Here is a 20,179-nt window from a genome sequence, read left to right on the forward strand (position 1 = left end):
TATGTAACCTGCCTTTGCTCAGTGCACATATGACATGACAAAGCCATTAGCTGCAGGAGTAGGAGGAAACCATTCAGCCCATTAAGCCTACTCTGGCATTCACACACCAGCGCGTTGCGCCTGAAACCACTTATTGTTTAAGAGCACAGAACTGGGACTGGCCTATTAGCTGCTCGTGAGATCAAAACAAAACCAATCCCACTGCCCTGTGTTATTGTGGCCTCAATGCCACTTCCCGCCTGTCCCCATCACTGTTGACTCACTTGTCAACAAACATTCTGTCTGGCTCACTTCAAGGAGCCCGCCTCCACGGCTCTGTGTGGAAGAGAATGCCGAAGACGCACGATCCTCTGGGATAAGAAATTCCTCATCACCTCTATCGAAAATGGGACAACACTTATTTTTTAACAGCACCCCCTCGTAGAGATTCACCCACAAGGGACACATTCTCTTTGCATCTACCCCGCCATGCAATTTGGCAAATTGGACACAAAATTGGCTTAATGGCAGGAGGCAGAGGGTGATAGTTGAAAGCTGTTTTTGTAACTGGAAGCCTGTGTCCAGTAGTATTCCACAAGGCTTGATGCTGGGCCATGTGCTGTTTGAAGTGTACATTAACGATCTGGGCGTTCGGGCAACACGGTGACGCAGTGGTTAGCACTGCTGCCTCACGGCGCCGAGTTCCCAGATTCAATCCCAGCTCTGGGTCACTGTCCGTGTGGAGTTTGCACGTTCTCCCCGTGTTTACGTGGGTTTCGCCCCCACAACCCATAGATTGTGCAGGGAAAGGTGGATTGTCCACGCTAAGTTGCCCCTTAATTGGAAAAAATTAATTGGGCACTCTTAAAAAAAAAATTTTTTAATGATCCGGGCGTGATTGTAGGAGGTATGATCAATAAGTCCGCAGATGACACAAAAATTGGTGGTATGGTAAATAGCGAGCAGGAAAGCCGTAGATTATCGGGCAATATAATCTGGCTGGTTCGATGGGCAGAACAGCAGCAAATGGAATTTAACCCTAAAAAATGTGAGGTAATGCATTGTGGGAAGACTAACGTGGCACGGGATTATGCAATGAATGGTAGGATCCTAGAAAGCACAGAGGATCAGAGTGTGCATGTCCATAAATCCCTGAAGACAGCAGTACGGGCAGATAAGGTGGTTAAAGGCGTATGGGTTATTTGTCTTTATTAACCGAGGCACAGAATATAAGAGCAGGGTCATTATGATTGAGCTGTATAAAATGGTGGTTAGGCCACATTTGCAGTGCTGTGTGCAGTTCTGGTCGCCACACTATAGAAAGGAAGTGATTGCACTGGAGAGGGTGCAGAAGAGATTTACTAGGATGTTGCCTGGGCTGGAGAAACCCAGCTATCAAGAGAGACTGGATAGGCTGTGTTTGTTTTCCTTGGAGCAGAGAAGCATAAATTCATGATTAGCACAGGTAGGGTGGCTAGGACCACAGGAATTTAGGAGCAGAAGTAGGAAATTCAGCCCCTCGAGTCTGCTCCGCCATTCAATCAGATCATGGCTGATCTCTTCCTGGTCTCAAATCCACCTCCCCACCTGTTACCCATATCTTTTTCACCTGTTTTTTAAAAATCTCTTTCTTGAAACTGATACCTTCTGGGGCTGGTTTTGCACAGTGGTCTAAACAGCTGGCTTGTAATGCACGACAAGGCAGCAGCGCGGGTTCAATTCCTGTACCGGCCTCCCCGAACAGGTGCCGGAATGTGGCGACTAGGGGCTTTTCACAGTAACTTCACTGAAGCCTACTTATGACAATAAGCGATTATTCTAAACCACAGTGTGTATTTAACCCGTATACAATGGACAAATGACCATCTGTTGCTTAATACAATAATAGTTTATTCAGACTCATGTCATGATATACACCAGTGTATCATGGTGCAGACACGCGCTGATGGACACACGCAGGGACCAATCAACATGCACAAACACCGCAGCCAATCACCAGTTGGAATACACACACTATAAAGGCAGAGGGCACCACGGTTCCCGCTCATTCTGGGTGCTGCCTCTCAGTGTAACAAGAACTCATTCAGCCCAGCACAGACTCACACCACGTGCTGAGAGAATCAACTGGTTTGGACAAGGCTTAGGTCTCTAGTTTAAGTTAGCATCATTTAGACCCACAGTCATCGTGTGTTAGTTAGAAGTGGTTAATAAATTGAGATCTGTGTTGGAAGTGTCTGTTCATCTCTCAAGTCTACACTGACCAACATGACAACACACACAAAGTTAATGTCATTCAATCACACACACATACACGTTGAACTCTAAATTGATACACAAGAAAGACCATGACTTAACTTCCAGGTGGCTGGCACGTAGATGAGGCCTTATTTGGAATCCTGTAGTCTGGCAGTGCTGGATGTTTGTTGCTGGTCGTCTGTGTCCTCAGCTCTGATCCCTCTGTGGATGGTGTGGATGGTCTTCCTCTTGGTTGTTGAAAGCTGCAGTCGCGTGAGCGTGTGGCGGGCTGGCAGCACCTTTTATCCATTGGGAATTTTGCGCGCTCTTGGGCGGTCCCAGGTGAATGTCCAATGGATCGATCAGGGCTCGACCACCCTGATCGACCTCAACCAATTAAGGGTTGCCACCTTGATGGCTGGGCGGGTCCCGGTTAGCCATTGGCAGTTAGTGTCAAGGCACGTAGGCCTTCCCAAATAATGAAAACCGACGCCACCAAGACTGCCACTTATTCTTAGTTTCTACCTGGAGTCCATTGTCCCGGGATGGCCTTTTAACGGCCTTTTTCCTGTGTCAGTTTCTGCAAAAGTTTGAGCTGCAGCCTTTGTATATTTGCAGGCTGCAGCCGGTCTGTGCTCTGGCTTTGGCCAAATTTCCCATTGATCCCTGTAGGGGCTATTCTAGGTGGCCACAAAAGCCATTTAATACCTCAGATTCCACCGCGCTATGGGGAGCGAGTTCCACAAATTCACCACCCTCTGCGAGAAGCAGTTCCTCCTCATAGGATAGGAAGGAACGTTTCCCCTTGGGGAGGGATCAATAACCAGGGGGCACAGCACTAAGGGGCAGGAGGTTTAGAGGAAATTTGAGGAAAAACCTTTTCACCCAGAGGGTGGTGGGAATCTGGAACTCGCTGCCAGAAAGGGTGGTGGAGGCAGGTACCCTCCCAACATTTAACAGGCATTTAGGAGAGCACTTGAAATGCAATAACAAACAAGGCTATGGACCAAGTGCTGGAAAATGGGATTAGAATAGATAGGTGATTGATGGCCGGCACTGACACGATGGGCCGAACGGCCTCTTTTTGTGGCTGTAAAGCTCCATGACTCTAATTCTGCAAATCTCTGACTTTGTCTATATAAATGTTTCTGGAACATACCTCTCCATTCACCTGAGGAAGGAGCTGTGCTCCGAAAGCTCATGTTTGAAACAAACATGTTGGACTTTAACCTGGTGTTGTAAGACTTCTTACTGTGCTCACCCCAGTCCAACGCCGGCATCTCCACATCAAAAAGGTTAGATGGTGTTATTGAGTTACGGGGATAAGGTGGAAGTGAGGGCTTAAGTGGGCCGGTACAGACTTGATGGGCCGAATGGCCTCCTTCTGCACTGTATGTTCTATGTTCAATCAGAGTCTGCTTCCAACCAGCCAGCACTTTCTTCATGTGAAGCACAAATTGTTGTTCTCTTTATGATTGCTATTCTTGCGAATTGTCCTGATGAGTGCAAGACGGAAAGCTTCGACAACATGTCTCTTTGCAGTCAACACTCAGAGTGGAGTTTCCATTTGAAGGACATTTGCTCGACAGAGCATGCCTGCAGAGAGGGGGCGGGGCGTTACCACTGGCGACCGGTCTGAGTGACATGGAGCTAGAGCTGGGGTGGCCGAGCTGACTGAGGGGGCGGAGCGTTGCCACCGGCGACCAGTCTGAGTGGCAGGATCTGGGGTCAAGCTGACTGAGGGGGCGGGGCTGGGCTGGTGACCTGCTCCAGCTGGTGCTGGGGGGCGAGCTGAGTGCGGGGGGCGGGGCGTTGCCACTGGCGACCGGTCTGAGTGACAGCAGCCAGTGCTGGTGACAAGCCAGCTGAGGGGGCAGGGGCGGGGCGTTGCCACTGGCGACCGGTCTGAGTGACAGCAGCTAGTGCTGGTGACAAGCCTGCTGAGGGGGCAGGGGCGGGGCGTTTCCACTGGCGACCGGTCTGAGTGACAGCAGCCAGTGCTGGTGACAAGCCAGCTGAGGGGGCAGGGGCGGGGCGTTGCCATTGGCGACCGGTCTGAGTGACAGTAGCTAGTGCTGGGGCGAGCTGACTGAGGGGGCAGGGGTGGGGCGTTGCCACTGGTGACCGGTCTGAGTGACAGCAAGCCGGAGCTCCAGCCGTTCAGGGAGTCCGGGCCCAGTTTAACGGTCGGGAGCGAGTTGGTAACCGTCGGGAGGAAGGTGAAAGGAGGGAGCCGCCCGTCACAGCACCCCGTTACCGGGGAGGGGAGGAGTGGGTGGAAAAGGGGCAATAAAGAGGGTAGAATGCAATAAACACATCTCCAAGCGCGCAGGCTTGAGGGAGAGACACGGCCGCAGCTGGACGGTAAGGACAGGCCCGGCCCGGCTAGGCCCGGGCGCCGGCACTGCAGCAGGGGGACTGGGTTTATGCAGGGAGAGGGGGAGAATCCAACATCCAATGCAGGCCAGCTGCAATGCACGGGGAGAGCAACCTTGCATCAATAAAAGTGCAAACCGTATTGGCAGGAAAGGTTAAATCGTTTGCATTGAGCCAGCCTGAAACAGGCAGCAGCCACTAGCAGAGGGGGAATCTCCCCAAATCTTTGCAGATTAATGCAATGTTCACTTTATGCATAGATTCACTTGGGGAATAATGCAATCTTGCATGCTTGACATTGCAGGGATTGAACCTAAATGCTTGAAGTTGCATGTGTATTATGTATGCATAAATATATATATTGTGCACTTAAATATACATATTTATGTCTTGCACATTAAATATACATTACTTAAATAGACATTTCTATGTGTATGTTACTTATACGTTTATGTGTTGGTACATTTCTTTTTATTCATGGGTTGTGGGTGTCACTGTCTAAGCCAGCATTTGTTGCCCCTCCCTAATTGTCCTTGACAAGGTGGCATTGAGAATCCTAGAATTTACAGTGCAGGAGGCCATTGGGCCCATCGAGTCTGCACTGGCTCTTGGAAAGAGCACCCTACTTAAGCCCACAACCCTACCCAACCTTTTTTTTGACACTAAGGGGCAATTTAGCAAGGCAATCCACCTAACCTGCGCATCTTTGGACTGTGGGAGGCACCCGGAGGAAACCCACACAGGCTCCGCACAGACAGTGCTCCAAGCTGGGAATCGACCCTGGAGCTGTGAAGCAACAGTGCTAACCACTGTGCTGCCTTCTTGAACCGCTGCAGTCTACATAGGGAGCACCCACTGTTAGGGCGGGAGTTGCAGGATTTTGATCTACCACAGTGAAGGAATGGTGACTTTCTTTTCCCCAAGTCAGCATAGTGAATGGCTGTGAGGGGGAACTTCCAGGTGGTGCTGTTCCCCGTGTGCCAGCTGCCCCCCTCCTCCTTTTGTGGTCTTTGCTTAGGAAGGTGAATTCCTGCAGTGCATCTTGCAGATGGTACACACTGTTGCTACTGTGGGTAGGTGAATGGAGGGCCAATCATGTGGGCTGCTGCGTCCTGGATGGTGTTGAGCTTTACGTGCATATTGGAGCCGCACTCATCCAGGTAAGTGGAGAGTATTCAGAGCACTTCTGACTTGTGCCTTCTAAATAATGGACAGGCTTTGGGGATACAGGAGGTGAGTTACGTGCTACAGGGTTCCCAGCCTCTGACCGGCTCTTGTATTTATATAGCTAGTCCAGTTTAGTTTCTGGTCAATGGTAACCCTCAGGTGTTGATCGTGGGGGATTCAACAGTGGTAATACCATTGAATGTCAAGAGTTGATGGTTAGATTCTCTTTTGTTGGAAATTATAATTTCCTTGACTTGTATGGTGTGAATGTTACTTTCCACTTGCCAGCCCAAGCCTAGATATTGTCTAGGTCTTGCTGCATTTGGACATGGACTGCTTCAGGGTATCAGTGAAGTTGTTAATAATGCATTGTGCAAATATCCCCGCTTGTGATGGAAAGAAGATCATTTGTGAGTGCCTGTCATTTTGATTTCCCTTTGTTCCCATTTCTTTTGTTATTTTATTATTTTTCGTTCGTGGATGAATAACTGGAATGTGCCTTTAAGCAGTGGACTCCATTTGAAGCAGCCTGCCAGTCAGGACAGTATGTTCCAGGTTTTGTATTTTGGAGAGGAGAAAACGGGTGAATCTTCAGAACCAACTTTGGATGAAGTTGGCTCATTTGGGTGGCTAGCAACCTGTGGGTTGGCCAGGGACAGTGTTCTGCCTGACAACAGTCAGTGATTGGTTCCTGCGTGTAGCTTCTGAGAGAGCTGGGCAGAAGTGATTAGCCCTTGAAAGAAGAACAAACTCTTGCTGCTGAAGTAAAGAACTGCTTTATTGTTCTAAAACCAGTTAGTACCTGGCACATATTTGCTATACATTTGAAATTATCTTGAACCTATAGTAGACAGCCTTGCCAGAGAAAACCATCTCAAAGCTAGAAGGAAGAAGGATTGAAATAAAAGCTTTTGATTCCTGAAAGACTTTAACTGGAAGCCATCCTAATACTGTTGAGATCCTTTATCCTTTTATTTTATCATTATTTTCTTTACCACTCAACCGCCCTTTCCCTCTGTGTTTGTGTGTGTCTATGTACTTAGAACATACAGTGCAGAAAGAGGCCATTCGGCCCACTGAGTCTGCACTGACCCACTTAAGCCCTCACTTCCACCCAATCCCCGTAACCCAATAGCTCCATCTAACCTTTTTGTTCACTAAGGGCAATTTATCATGGCCAATCCACCTAACTTGCATTTCTTTGGCCTGTGGGAGGAAACCTTAGCACCCGGAGGAGACTCGCACAGACACTGGGAGAACGTCCAGACTCCACACAGACAGTGACCCAGCGGAGAATCGAACCTGGGACCCTGGCGCTGTGAAGCCACAGAGCTATCTACTTGTGCTACCGTGCTGCCCACCACTTAAAGAGTGTGGAAAGGGGGGGTGGGGGGATGTATGGAAAGGGGTATTAGGTTGTCATTACATTTTTGTTAATTATTATTATTGTTAAATAATAAAAGGTTATTTGTGTTAAAGTTACAAACCTGGTGACTGCCGTTTATTGGGCTCAGCCAAAGTCCTTGGGTATTTTAAAATAACATTGAATTTCGCTCGTGTTGCGACTCTGAATTCAAGTTGGCCGAATTGTCTGCGCACTAGCCCAGGGTGTTGTGACACATTGATGAAGTAACTGAGGATGGTTGACCTCGGACATTACCCTGAGGAATTCTTGTATTAATGTCCAGGAACTGAGATGATTGACCTCCAACAAGCACAACCATCTTTCTCGGGTATGCCTCCAGCCAGCGGTGGGTTTTCTCTGATTCCCATTGCCTCCAGTTTTGCTCAGGCTCCTTGATGTCAAGGGTGGTCAAATGCTGCCTTGATGTCAAAGGCAGTCCTCTGCTCTGGAACTCAGCTGTTTTGTCCATGTTTGCACGAAGGCTGCAATGTAGCCAGGAGCAGAGTGGCTCTGGCAGACCTAAACTGAGTGTCAAGGAGCACATTATTGCTCAGCAAATCCAGCTAGATAACACTGTTGATGACCCTTTTCATCACTTGCTGATAATTGAGAGTAGACTGATGGGGAGATATTTGTTCTGCTTTTTGTGTGCATGGCATACCTGGGCAATTTTCCACTTTGCCGGGTAGATGCCAGTGTTGTAGCTTTGCAGGAACAGCTGGCTAGGGGTGCAGCTAGTTCTGGAGCACACATTTTTCAGTGCTGTTGCTAGATAGTTGTCGGGGTCCATAGCCTTTGCAGTATCCAGTGCCTTTCTCTGTTTTTTTGATGTCACGTGGAGTGAATTGAATTGGCCTCTGTGATGCTGAGGACTTCTGGAGGAGGCCAAGGTGGATCAACCACACGGCACTTCTGGCTGAAGATTGTTGCAAATGATTCAGCCGTGTCTTTAGCACTGATATGCTGGGCTTTCCCATCAATGAGGATGGAGATATTTGCAGAGTCTCCTTCTCCAGTGGGTTGTTTAATTGTCCACTTGCATTCACAACTGGATGTGACAGGGCTGCAGAGTGTAGATGTGATTCATTAGTTGTGGAATCGCTTCAATCTGTCTTTTGCTTGCTGCTTATGCTGTTTGGTATGAGTACAGATACACACATACAAATATGTATATTTGTACTTAAATATGCATATTTATATATGTATGCACTTGAACATAAGTTTATATATACACATGTATATTTAGCTACTTGTATATACAAATATATTTGTATGTATATCCAAATATACATCTTTTTATTATAAAGTGCTTATACACTGTGAAGCTTTTACCTGCATGTTGCATTGTGTCATCTCAACCAGTTGATTGGTTTGCATGTAGTTTTAGAATTCACCCCTCCCTGTTCTTTACCTTGATGTTTTCCAGCTCTCTTAAAGTATTTATTTGAGGTTTTCTTTTTATTAACAAAGATCAAATTGCTGGAAAGGCTCAGCAGATCAGGCAGCCTCTGTAGAGAGAGTTACAAGGATTACTTTTGCATGGCAGACTTGAGAGGAATTGGACAGACTTGGTGAGTGGGCAAAAACATGGCTGATGGAATGTAATGTGGAGTACTGTGTACAGTTAGGAAGGATATTCTCAGAGGGAGTATTCACCAGACTTGTTCATGGAATGGCGGGACTGTCCTATGAAGAGAGATTGGGGAAACTGAGCCTGTATTCTCTAGAGTTTTGAAGAAATGAAAATGAAAATCGCTTATTGTCACGAGTAGGCTTCAATGAAGTTGCTGTGAAAAGCCCCTAGTCGCCACATTCCGGCACCTGTCCGGGGAGGCTGGTACGGGAATCGAACCGTGCTGCTGGCCTGCGTGGTCTGCTTTAAAAGCCAGCGATTTAGCCCAGTGAGCTAAACCAGCCCCTGTGAATGAGAGGTAAACCAGCCCCTGAATGAGAGGTAATCTGATTAAACCCTGTAAAATTCTTAAAGGGATAGACAGGGTAGATGCAGGTTAGATGTTCCCCCTGGTTGAGGAGTCCTGAGCTAGGGGCACAATTTCAAAATAAAGGGAATCCACTTGGCACAGAGATTAGAATTCTTTTTACTTAGAGGGTTATGAATCTTGGGAATTCTGCACCCAGAGAGCTCAGCCATTCAGCATGCTTAAAGCAGAGATTGACCAGGTTTCTCAATGTCAATGACTTCAAGGATTATTGGGGTGGAGTGGGTGCATGATCAGCCATGATCGTATTGGATGGCGGAGCAGGCTCAATAGGCTGAATGGTCGACCCCTGCTCCCATGTTCCTTCAGTTTAAAAAAAATTTAAATCCCATAGGATCCAGGGGAATGTAGCAGGCTCGATACAAAATCGGTTCAGTGGCAGTAGACAAAGAGCAATTTTGAAGGTTATTTGTTGCAACTGGAAGGTTGTTTTCAGTGCAGTTCCGAATGGCTCAGTACTCGGTGCCCTGTTTTCTGTGGTACATGTGAATAATGTGGATGTAAATGTAAGAGGGATAATCAAGACGTCAGCAGATGGCACCAAAATCGGCGGTGTGGTTGATGGTGAGGAGGATAGCTGTAGCCTGCAGGACGATATCAGTGGACAGGTCAGATGGACAGAAAACTGGCAAATGGAATTCCACCCGGAGAGGTGTGAGGTGATGCATTCGCGGAAGTTAAACATGGAAAGCAAATACACAATAAATCCGAGAGAATACCGAGAAGTGTAGAGGGAGTGCGAGAACTTTTGAAGTGAATGTCCGCAGATCCCTGGAAGTAGCAGGACCGGTTGATAAGTAGTTACAGCCATGATCTTGTTGAATGGCGGAGCAGGCTCGAAGGGCCAGATGGCCTACTCCTGCTCCTGGTTCTTATGTTCTTAAAGGCGTATCGTTTGCTGGCTGAGTCATAGAATACAAGAGCAGGGAGGTTATGCTGGAAATGTATAAAATATTATTTTGGCACAACTTGGAAACTGTGCAGTTCTGGTCCCCTCATGTCAGAAAGAAGAGGATCATAGAATTTACAGTGCAGAAGGAGGCCATTCTGCCCATCTAGTCTGCACCAGCCCTTGGAAAGAGCACCCTACCCAAGCCCATGCCTCCACCCTATCCCCACACCTCCACCCTATCCCCGTAATCCCACCTAACCATTTTTGGACACTCAAGGGAAATTTAGCATAGAAAATCCACCTAACCTGCACATCTTTGGACGGTGGGAGGAAACCCACGCAAACACGGGGAGACTCCGCACAGGCAGTGACCCAAGCTGGGAATCGAACCTGGGACCCTGGAGTTGTGAAGCAACTGTGCTGTGCTAACCACTGTGCTACCGGGCTGCCCAGGATGGGGTTGTTCTCCTTTAGAACAGGGTGGGCTGAGGGGAGATTTGATTGAGTTGAACAAAATTGTGAGGGGTCTGGAATGAGCGGATATGGGAAGGGCCTATTTACCTTAGCCGAGCGGTCAGTGAAGAAGGGGCATCGATTTTAAGTGATTAGTGGAAGGGTCATAGGGGAGGCGAGGTAAAGGCTTTCATCCAGAGGGTTGTAATCGGTCCAACTGCCTGCAAGTAGTACAGGCAGAAACCTTCCACTCATTTTAAGGTATCTGGATGTGCACCTCCAGCACCCTAACCTACAGGGCTATGGACCAACTGCAAGACTGTGGGAGGAAACCGGAGCACCCAGATGAAACCCACGCAGACACTGGGAGAATGTGCAAACTCCACACCAGACTGTCATCCAAGGCTGGAATTGAACCCGCGTCCCTGGTGCTGTGAGGCAGTAGTGCTAACCACTGCGCCACCACCGTGGATACTTTTTAACTGTTGGAAAAGCTGAAAATATTGGAGGTCCAGGTTTAGAGATAATTAAAAATGTCATGAAAAGGTATATAAGAGTGTTCGTCATAATTGGCTGCCCCTCAATGCGGGAATGGCGTCTACTCAGGGCTGTGTGTTTCTGTCAAGGGTCTTTGTGTCTCAACAGGCCAAAATCAACGTTCTGATTTTCACGGGCAAGGTAGTAGGGTACGGGCGGGGCAGGTTTTGCTGCCTTTTCTTTGCTTCTCTGCAGCCACTCTGTCTCATCATTTAAGGTGTTGGGAAGCTTGATGGACCAGTTGTCGCTATTTTGAATAATTGGAATTATTGTCGACTATGAGGACAGTGTTAAACTTCAAAAGGATGGGCCGAATGGCCTTCTGCGCTGTATGTTCTATGTAAACCATGCTCAAACACATGACATAAATGGTGGAATGAGCTGACAATTGGGAAATTCAATCCAAAAAGTGTGAAGTGATTTATTTTGGTGGGACGAATGTGGGGGAAGAGGGAGGTAATGCAAAATAAGTACAATTCTAAAGGGGCAAAGGTGTACAAAATTATGAGGGGAAGAGATGAAGTGGACAGGATAAAATTGTTTCCCTAAAATTGTTTCTAGAGAATTCTAGAACCAGAGGACATAGATTCCACATAAGACAGAAGGTGTAGAGGGGACATGAGGAAGAACTTTTTTATGCAGAGGGTAGTGGGAGTCGCTGCCTGAGTTGGTGGTGGAGGCAGAGACAAACTCTTTTAAAGGGTACCTGGATCTGCACCTTGTGCTCTAAGCTACTGGGCTATGGGCTAGGTGCGGGAAGGTGGAATTAGAAAGGGCACCTGGGTGTCCGCGGGCTGACATGGACAAGATGGGCCGAATAGCCCCCTTCTGTGCTGTTCTGTAACTTTTCTATGATTCTTATTATCTCGGTGTATATCTGCACAACTCGATGAAGGTGGTAGGGCAGGTTGAGATGCAGTTTGGTGGGGGGGGGGGGGGGGGGGGGGGGGGGGGGCATTTAGGATATGGACTTAAAGTTGGAGCATAGATTATGAAAGCAGGGAAGTTATAGACCTGACAAAACTGGGTGGCACAGTGGTTAGCACTGCTGCCTCATGGCGCTGAGGGCCCGGGTTCGATTCCAGGACAGAACAGATTGGGAGAAACTTCCCATTGGAAGGATCAAGAGCCACAACATGAGGAAAACCCTTTTACGCAGTTGAGTGGTTTGGATCTGGAATGCACAGCCGGAGTGTGTTGTTGATTCATTTGTGGCTTTTGAAAGAGAATTGGAGCAGTATCTGAAGAGGAAACATTTGCAGGGCTACGGTAGACCCGGTGAGAGAGCGGCACTCGGTGAATTGCTCTTGCAGGGACCTGGCAGTGACACAACAGGCTGAATGGCCTACTGCGCTGTAAGAATTCTAATGTTGCCTTCAACAAAATAATCAAGAAGGTTTGTGAAATGCAAGAGCATTGGGAGCCCGAACTAGAAGTCCTGTTTTAGGTGTACAAAGCCCTAGTTAAGCCATACCTAGCATAACTGTGAGGAGCTTTGGGCACCACACCTCGTGAAGGATCTATGGTCCTGGGTGGCACAGTGGTTAGCACTGTTGCTTCACAGCTCCAGGGTCACAGGTTCGATTCCTGGCTTGGGACACTGTCTGTGCGGAGTCTACACCTTCTTCCCGCGTCTGCGTGGGTTTCCTCCGGGTGCTCCAGTTTCCAAAGAAGATTTGGGTTCGGGTACATAGATCTTTAAAATGCCACAAACAAGTGCAGAAAATAATCGAAAAGGCTAGTGGAATGCCATAAAGGATTGGAGCATAAAGACACTGAAGTTATGCTGCAGCTGTATAAAGCCCTGGTTAGACCTCACTTGGAGTCACTGTGAGCAGTTCTGGGCACCACACCTTACACCAGGATATATTGGCCTTTGAGGGACTGCAACATATGTTTAAAATTACAAGGAGAAAGTACACAAATTAGGCCTATTATTGCTGGAATTACGAAGGCTAAGGGGTGATTTGATCGAAGTCTTCAAGATATTAACAGGAAAAGACTGGGGAGATAAAGATAAACTGTTTCCACTGGTTGGAACTTCTAAAACTGGTCAAAAAGTAGTGAAAAAGGTGGGTTAATTTTAAATCTGAAATAGAAAAAATTTTGTTAATCAAAGATATTAAGGGATATGGGCCAAAGGCAGGTATATGGAGTTAGGTCACAGATCAGCCATGATCTCATTGAATGGCGGGATAGGCTCGAGGGGCTGAATGGTCTACTCCTGTTCCTATGTAAGAAATGTTCATATTTATTATGGATACCAAACTATACCACAGGCCCTAAATGTCCTACTTCTATTTGAAATCTAACCAGAAATAAACACCTTATTTTAATAGTCATCAGCGGGCACAGATTTCTTGCTGAAAGCAAGATCAGATACCATTGGAGCTTATATTGTGATTCCAGAAAGAGGAAAATAAATCCCACTGTTGCTCCAATTCATAAGTAGAATATCGGTCAACACTGAGAGCAACCATATCTACAAATGACTGACATGGCAATTGTAATGCAGCCTAATATTTTGAGAATCTAGTGCTTGTTGCTTATAATGGCTGCCCTGTTTTATTTTGATTCGATAACCTGTGGTTTGCTCACAATGAGTCAGAGAATATGTTGTTTTGTAACAATTGAGGTTTTGTCAACATAGTGCGATAAGAGAGTGTTGCGCTGGGCAAGGATTTTGTGTATTCTATATAAATTTGATTCGATTGGTATGAGAGGAAGCGCTTTGGGTTTTTTTTTTTGTCACTGAAATGTCACCAGCAGGGAGTGGTTTTGCTCACTGCAGTCACTGCAAGCAAACACCTCAAAAGAAACCAATTGTGAAAACTACTGATATTTTGGCTTACTGCACAGCTGACTCCTCTAACAAGAGTGTGTGCTTGTGTCTCGGCTAGCTTTCTGGGACAATGGAAAATCTTGGCACGGTCTCTTAATTAGCATTGTGGAAATTGCTGCAAATCAGTTTGAGAGCCATTGATGGTGTACACAGATCGCGGTGAATTATACCCTTGGAACCATACTCGCCATAATTGCAGCCACACTGGGAAAGAACTTGAAACCTTTCTCTTTTGCATTTTAAAATGTTGCAGGACCAAAAGGAGCTGGAGGCTGGCACACCAGGGACGATAAAAGGAGAAGGAAAGGACACAGTGGTGACATTTTAATGTAAGTCGTGACAGAGGTACAAGGGTGGAAGTTATTGGCTGAATTCTGAAAGTACATTTCACCTGTCATCCTGGGCTGCTTTTTATCGGTGAAGCCAAACTCATTGGGCAACCTAGAAGTGGAATGGGAGGGCCGGGCCAGGCCAAGTTACCTGTGCCCAGCACTGCCGATTTTGATCAAATGCATATGGTGGAGTGAATCATGAGCTTTTTCGTCAGCACACTGCGGCAGTCCGTTGATGCCCGTAAGTGGATGCTGTCACTTAGTTCATGCTGCAGCAGAGGGTCACTTGTCCGACAGGAATAACTTGTGTTTGATTTAGGCACAAAGGATTCAGCAACAAATTGTAATTTGGGTCTTGCAGTGGAGCTTCTTTTCAGTGTTTCATTAACTGACAAACATTCACGTAACTTGGTTCTCTGCAGACTCTGGGTGATCAGACTCGACCTTCGTCACGAGGCTATGGATTCTCGAGAGGTCTCAAGCCTGACTACCAGCCCTATAATTATACACAATCTGATGGGGTCCAATTATACACATCCTGGCCGCATCCTGTTGTTAACCATCTGTTATCTGCAAGGATCATGCGTCTACTAGCTCAGTTTATTCCCAAACAATATACATTCAGGTAGCACGACGCAGTACCAACAGGCAGGGTCTGGTAGGCGAATGGGCAATAATTAACTATCAACTTTCTTACCGTGAATAAGATTATTCAACATTGATTCCACACGATTTGGACTTTGCGGCAATATTTTTTGACCAGTTCAGAACAGTGAACATCAAGCAACCCGAGACTATCTGCCTTTTTTTTTTGTGGAATTCTCTGCCCCAAATTGCTGAAGATGCTCAATTGTTGCGTTTATCCAAAACAAAGTTTGATGGATTGGGGCGGGTGGGAGTGGGGGGCATTTATATAATGCCTTTCATGACCAGAAACATCTCAAAGTGCTTCACAGCCAATGGAGTACTTTTGAAGAGTATTCAATCTTGTATGTAGGGACAGGGCAACCAACTTACACACAGGAACAACGATGTAATAATTCAATATTTTTTTGCCAACATTGATTGAGGGATAAATATGGGCTAGGACACCAGGCTGCTCTGCCCGTCTTTGAAATAGTGTAACAGTGTCTTTTATGGCCAGCAGGAAGACTGGCCCTTGGTTTGAGTGAATGCAGCAGTCGCTCAGTACTGCACTGGAGCATCAGCCTTGATTATTCTTTCATGAGGCACGAGTGCTACCAGCTGAGCCACAGCTGGCACACAAGTACTGAAGAAATTAGTTTGAACTTCCAAATTTGTGGAAATAATAACCAGTAAAGATGTCACCAGAATTAGTGGTCCTTTCCTTAGGTCAGTATTGTTGTGGTGCTTCGTCCCATGACATGTGCCCAAATGCCTGACCGCACCACCGGTGGGCTTCCATATTTGATGGTGTGATTTCTTTTTGCAAAATTACACAAGGTCTGCTGTTGTTTTCTCAAAGTTCCCTCTCGCTTCAATTCAGTTGGCAGCTGCATTGCAAGTATATTTTTACTACCTGTAGCTCTGCCACCTGAGCTTTCCACTTGCCGCAGTCTCCTTCCGTTGCAGCTGGCGATTTAATATGAATACCATCTGCGCACTCTGCACTATTTTCTCCTCGATCAACAATTATCCGCATGACTTGGAATTTACAGCATTGAACCAGGCATTTGGCTCAACAGGCCTATGCTGGTGTTCATGTTCCATACAAGACTCTAATCCTTTTAGCATATCCTTTCATTCCTTTTCCCTAGCATCCTCTTAAACGCACCAGCACTATTCTCCTCAACTGCTCCTTGCCTTAAGTGTCACATTCCTGCGAGTAAAAATGTTTCTCCTGAATTTGTTACCAGAATCTTAGCAAGTGATAGTTGTCCCTAAATTTGAATTCTCCTGCAAATGGCATCATCTTCTCGATGTCTACCCTATCAAACTTCTTCATTTTATATTTGCGGCCTCTATTGTAATTATTATCTTTATTGTCACAAGTAGGCTGACATTAACACTGCAATGAAGTTACTGTGAAAATTCCCCAGTCGCCACATTCGGGTACACTGAGGGAGAATTCAGAATGTCCAATTCACCTAACAGCACTTCTTTCAGGATTTGTGGGAGGAAACCGGAGCACCCGGAGGAAACCCACGCAGACACAGGGAGAACATGCTGACTCTGACCCAAGCCGGATATCAAACATGGGACCCTGGAGCTGTGAAGCAACCGTACCGCCCTCTTTGTTTCTATGTTTGCTAGCTGTGCACATTTATTTTTTTTGAGGCCTGAAGGTCTGTGGTGTTCTCTTCCCCAGAGAGCAGTGGAGGCTGGGTCACTGAATATATTCAAGGCTGGGTTAGGCAGGTTCTTGATCAGCGGTGGAGTCGAGGGTTGTGGGAGGCCGTCGGGTGGGTGGATGTAGGCCACAATCCAATCAGCCATGATCTTGCCAAATGGGTGGAGCAGACTCAAGGAGCCAAAAGACCACACCCCTGCTCCGAGCTCTTGTGTTCTTTGCTGGTTATTCAGCAAGAAAACCTCTCCACAATGGATGATAATCAACTAAACCACAAAAGTGCTGATCCAGTTAAGGTTTTTGCACATTGTAGAATTGGCACGGCACTAACCATCTTTATAACTGTGGACCTTTGGAGACCTGGGATTTGGCTGCACTTGCTGTGTTTAATTCTGAGACGTGGCGGGGAAGCTTGCCTTGTGATTCTGGGCTTTCTACAAAATGCAGAAACAAGGATCGGCCTTTGCATGGTCCTAGTACCATCATGTTATTACGTTCTCCAACAGTGGCTAGGATACTGGGCAGAAACCCCAATATTTATTTTCATTTTGCAAGACTGTGAAAAGGATGCCTTTTTTTTGGCAAATAGGCATATGATAAATCAAAACAAACATTATTTCTAACACCGTATTAAAATATCTTTAACATCACGCAAGCAAATAGATTACAATTGCCTCTTAAACAATGATAATCAATAGTGACACAACCCTCAACTGCTATCTTTATTTCCACTCAAACCGAACCATTTCTGAGGGGACAGCACGGTAGCACAATGGGGTGGGGGCATCACGGTAGCACAGTGGTTAGCACGGCTGCTTCACAGTTCCAGGGTCCCAGGTTCAATTCCCGGCTTGGGTCACCTGTCTGCTGAGTCTGCATGTTCTCCCCGTGTGTGCATGGGTTTCCTCTGGGTGCTCCGGTTTCCAGCCCAAAGATGTGCAGGTTAGGTGGATTGGCTGTACTAAATTGCCCTCGGTGTCCAAATAAAAGGTGAAGTGGGGTTACTGGGATAGGTTGGAGGTGTGGCCTTAAGTGGGGTAATCTTTCTGCTGGTGCAGACACGATGGACTGATTGGCCTCCTTCTGCACTGTAACTTCTCTGATCCCAATCCACTTTTAAATACAGTTAGCACTCAGGAATACGTACTGTACAGAAATATCTGAGAAAGAGGGATCTTTTCAGACAGCTTCCGACCTGTCAAAATAATGCAGAATCTCTGGCTGTATTTCTTCATTGAACCTTCTCAGCTCCCCTTGAGAGGGCAGGAGAATGGGATAAGAAAAATATCAGCCATGATTGAATGGCGGAGCAGAGTCGATGGACCGGGTGGCCTAATTCTGCTCCTATGTCTTGCGGTCTTTCAGCCACAAATTAAAACTGAACCTCAGCACCTGACTGCTTCAACTCCTGACTCCTACTACATCACCTTACTTAGCTGAACACTATGTGTCTAGTTAAACTATTCCGCAAGGAACTCTCTTGATGTAAATAAAAATCTATTAGCCCAAACTTTTTGAGATGGTTTAATTGCTCCTCTGGCTCCATAAAAGCCCAGCTAGGATATTTAAAAACAGTACTGCAGCGGTCATAAACACACTAACCCAGGCTTTCAACACTTACGGCAGCAGATATACACAATACAATATGTCTGAAATTCCTACATTCGTCGCAATGTATTTAGGCACCTTGGATTAAAAATTAAAATTACCAAGTGAATGGGCAAAGGATTCGGCAAAGAATGCAGTCGGGTTTCTGGGTCCGCTAATTCATTGAGAGTGGCCTTTCATAAACACAACTTGTGCATTAAAGCAACATTAACATAATTGAAGAGACAGTGTGCTAAACTGAAGAATGACTAATAATTTTCAGTTTCATCAGTTATATATCCAAAGTTAATAATAATCTTTATTGTCACAAGTAGGCTTACATTGCAATGAAGGTACTGTTCGGCACCTGTACGGATACTGAGAGGTTGAATTCAGAATGTCCAAATTACCTAACCGCATGTCTTTCCAGACTAGTGGGAGGAAACTGGAGTACCCGGAGGAAACCCACGCAGACACTGGGAGAACGTGTAGACTCCGCACAAACAGTGGCTCAGCCGGGAAACGAACCTGGGACCCTGGCGCTGTGAAGCCACAGAGCTAACCACTGTGCTATCGTGCTGCACCAGTTGGCACGAAGCTGAACGCACTTTTGAACACTTTTATTCTCCTTTGCAATGAAAAAAAAAATCTGCTTCAAAACTGTTAAATATCAAAGCTGTGATGCATAAAAATTAGTGTTTTTCTGCATATTCAAGATCAGTTATGAATGGAATTCAGGAGAATAAGTCTATACTCGTTAAGTATACTCAAGATGAAGATGGTCAGATTTTTGAAGATCTCAGGAACTAAAGGGATTTGGGGAGCAGGTAGGAAAGTGGTTGGGACAGAGGATCAGCTGTGATCAGATCGAATGTTGGAAGTTGGCTGAAGGGGGCCTTAGGGCCTACCCCTATATTTTTAGGTACTTCAACTGTACATTTTAGAGGCAGCAACTTTTGTTTGAAGGCCATTTTCTGACGCACTGACTTCGGTTTGGGAGCTACTCCAGTGTACTTTCCGTAAAGCATAATTTCCACACGAGCCCAGATTTTCTGTCTCCCCTTTTAAAAGCTTCCATGCTTGCCCTAGCTTTTTTCACACTGAGCTACGTTTGATGCAGACTAACGCACACTTCAGTTTTGCCGATCCTCCTGCCGTCTGCTTTTTTTTTTTTGCTTCTTTCCTGAAAAACGTAAGATTATTTTAAAAGCAAAAATTATCAATCTGATCTGTAACAAACGACCACACAGCATAGGCTAGATTGCACGTTCATTTTGAAATAGTTACTTTCATTGATTCAATTCCCTTTTATTGAGTGATCGGTATTATGTTCAATCATAATTTGTCTGAAGGGGCTGATTTAGCTCACTGGGCTAAATCGCTGGCTTTTAAAGCAGACCAAGCAGGCCAGCAGCACGGTTCGATTCCCGTATCAGCCTCCCCGGACAGGCGCCGGAATGTGGCGACTAGGGGCTTTTCACAGTAACTTCATTGAAGCCTACTCGTGACAATAAGCGATTTTCATTTCATTTTCAAGATGTGTTGACCGGTCCGTCCTTGTATTGTTCACAATCCCCTGATCCTGCTTACGAAAAATAAATAAATAAATTGAGATTAATCTTCTATCCTCTTTACCTCCCCACCACCAAAACAGAAATACGTGTTGCTATAGACAAAACAGAAGTCATTAAATAATAAGTAGAAGAGCTTGTTGATTTAAAAAAAAAAGACATTGACAGTGTTTAGTTGCTGAATATATTGAATGGGGGAGAAGAAAAGAAACTTGACCAAAAAGAGAACGTTGCGCAGCTTAAGTTGAGCGTCATGTGAGAGTACCTTTAAGAAATGGGTGTTTATCTGTGATATCAGAGTGGGGTGAAGCTGGGCTGTCTGTCAGCTTTTTACTTTCGTTTTAGGCTGTTTGCTGCAGTGTATGTTTTAGTTTTGTTTTCAGAGCTGGATATCTGCAGTCATAGCCAGAAGGGCTCTCTCTCTCTCTCTCTGTATTATTTGGCGGTTGTATTTGAATTGATGGTTGCTAAGATGTTCACTATGTTTTAAAA

At 46.0% G+C, this 20,179-nt stretch overlaps 1 protein-coding gene across 3 annotated transcripts in view; it reads left to right on the plus strand.

Moving 5' to 3' along the window:
* The first annotated feature begins 4,330 nt into the window (after positions 1-4,330).
* Positions 4,331-20,179, plus strand: part of LOC119956911 (secretory carrier-associated membrane protein 5-like) — an 81,695-nt gene continuing 65,846 nt past the window's right edge. Inside the window, exons 1-2 of one of the 3 annotated variants that reach the window (XM_038784472.1) lie at positions 4,331-4,433; positions 14,140-14,215. The gene's annotated coding sequence lies outside the window, so the exon portion shown is untranslated. Of the gene's footprint in view, positions 4,579-14,139; positions 14,216-20,179 lie in introns of all 3 variants that reach the window. The other 2 variants (XM_038784471.1, XM_038784473.1) reach the window with 2 other exon arrangements.

Source organism: Scyliorhinus canicula, chromosome 24 (assembly GCF_902713615.1).
Source record: "Scyliorhinus canicula chromosome 24, sScyCan1.1, whole genome shotgun sequence".
Taxonomy (NCBI): Eukaryota; Metazoa; Chordata; class Chondrichthyes; order Carcharhiniformes; family Scyliorhinidae; genus Scyliorhinus; species Scyliorhinus canicula.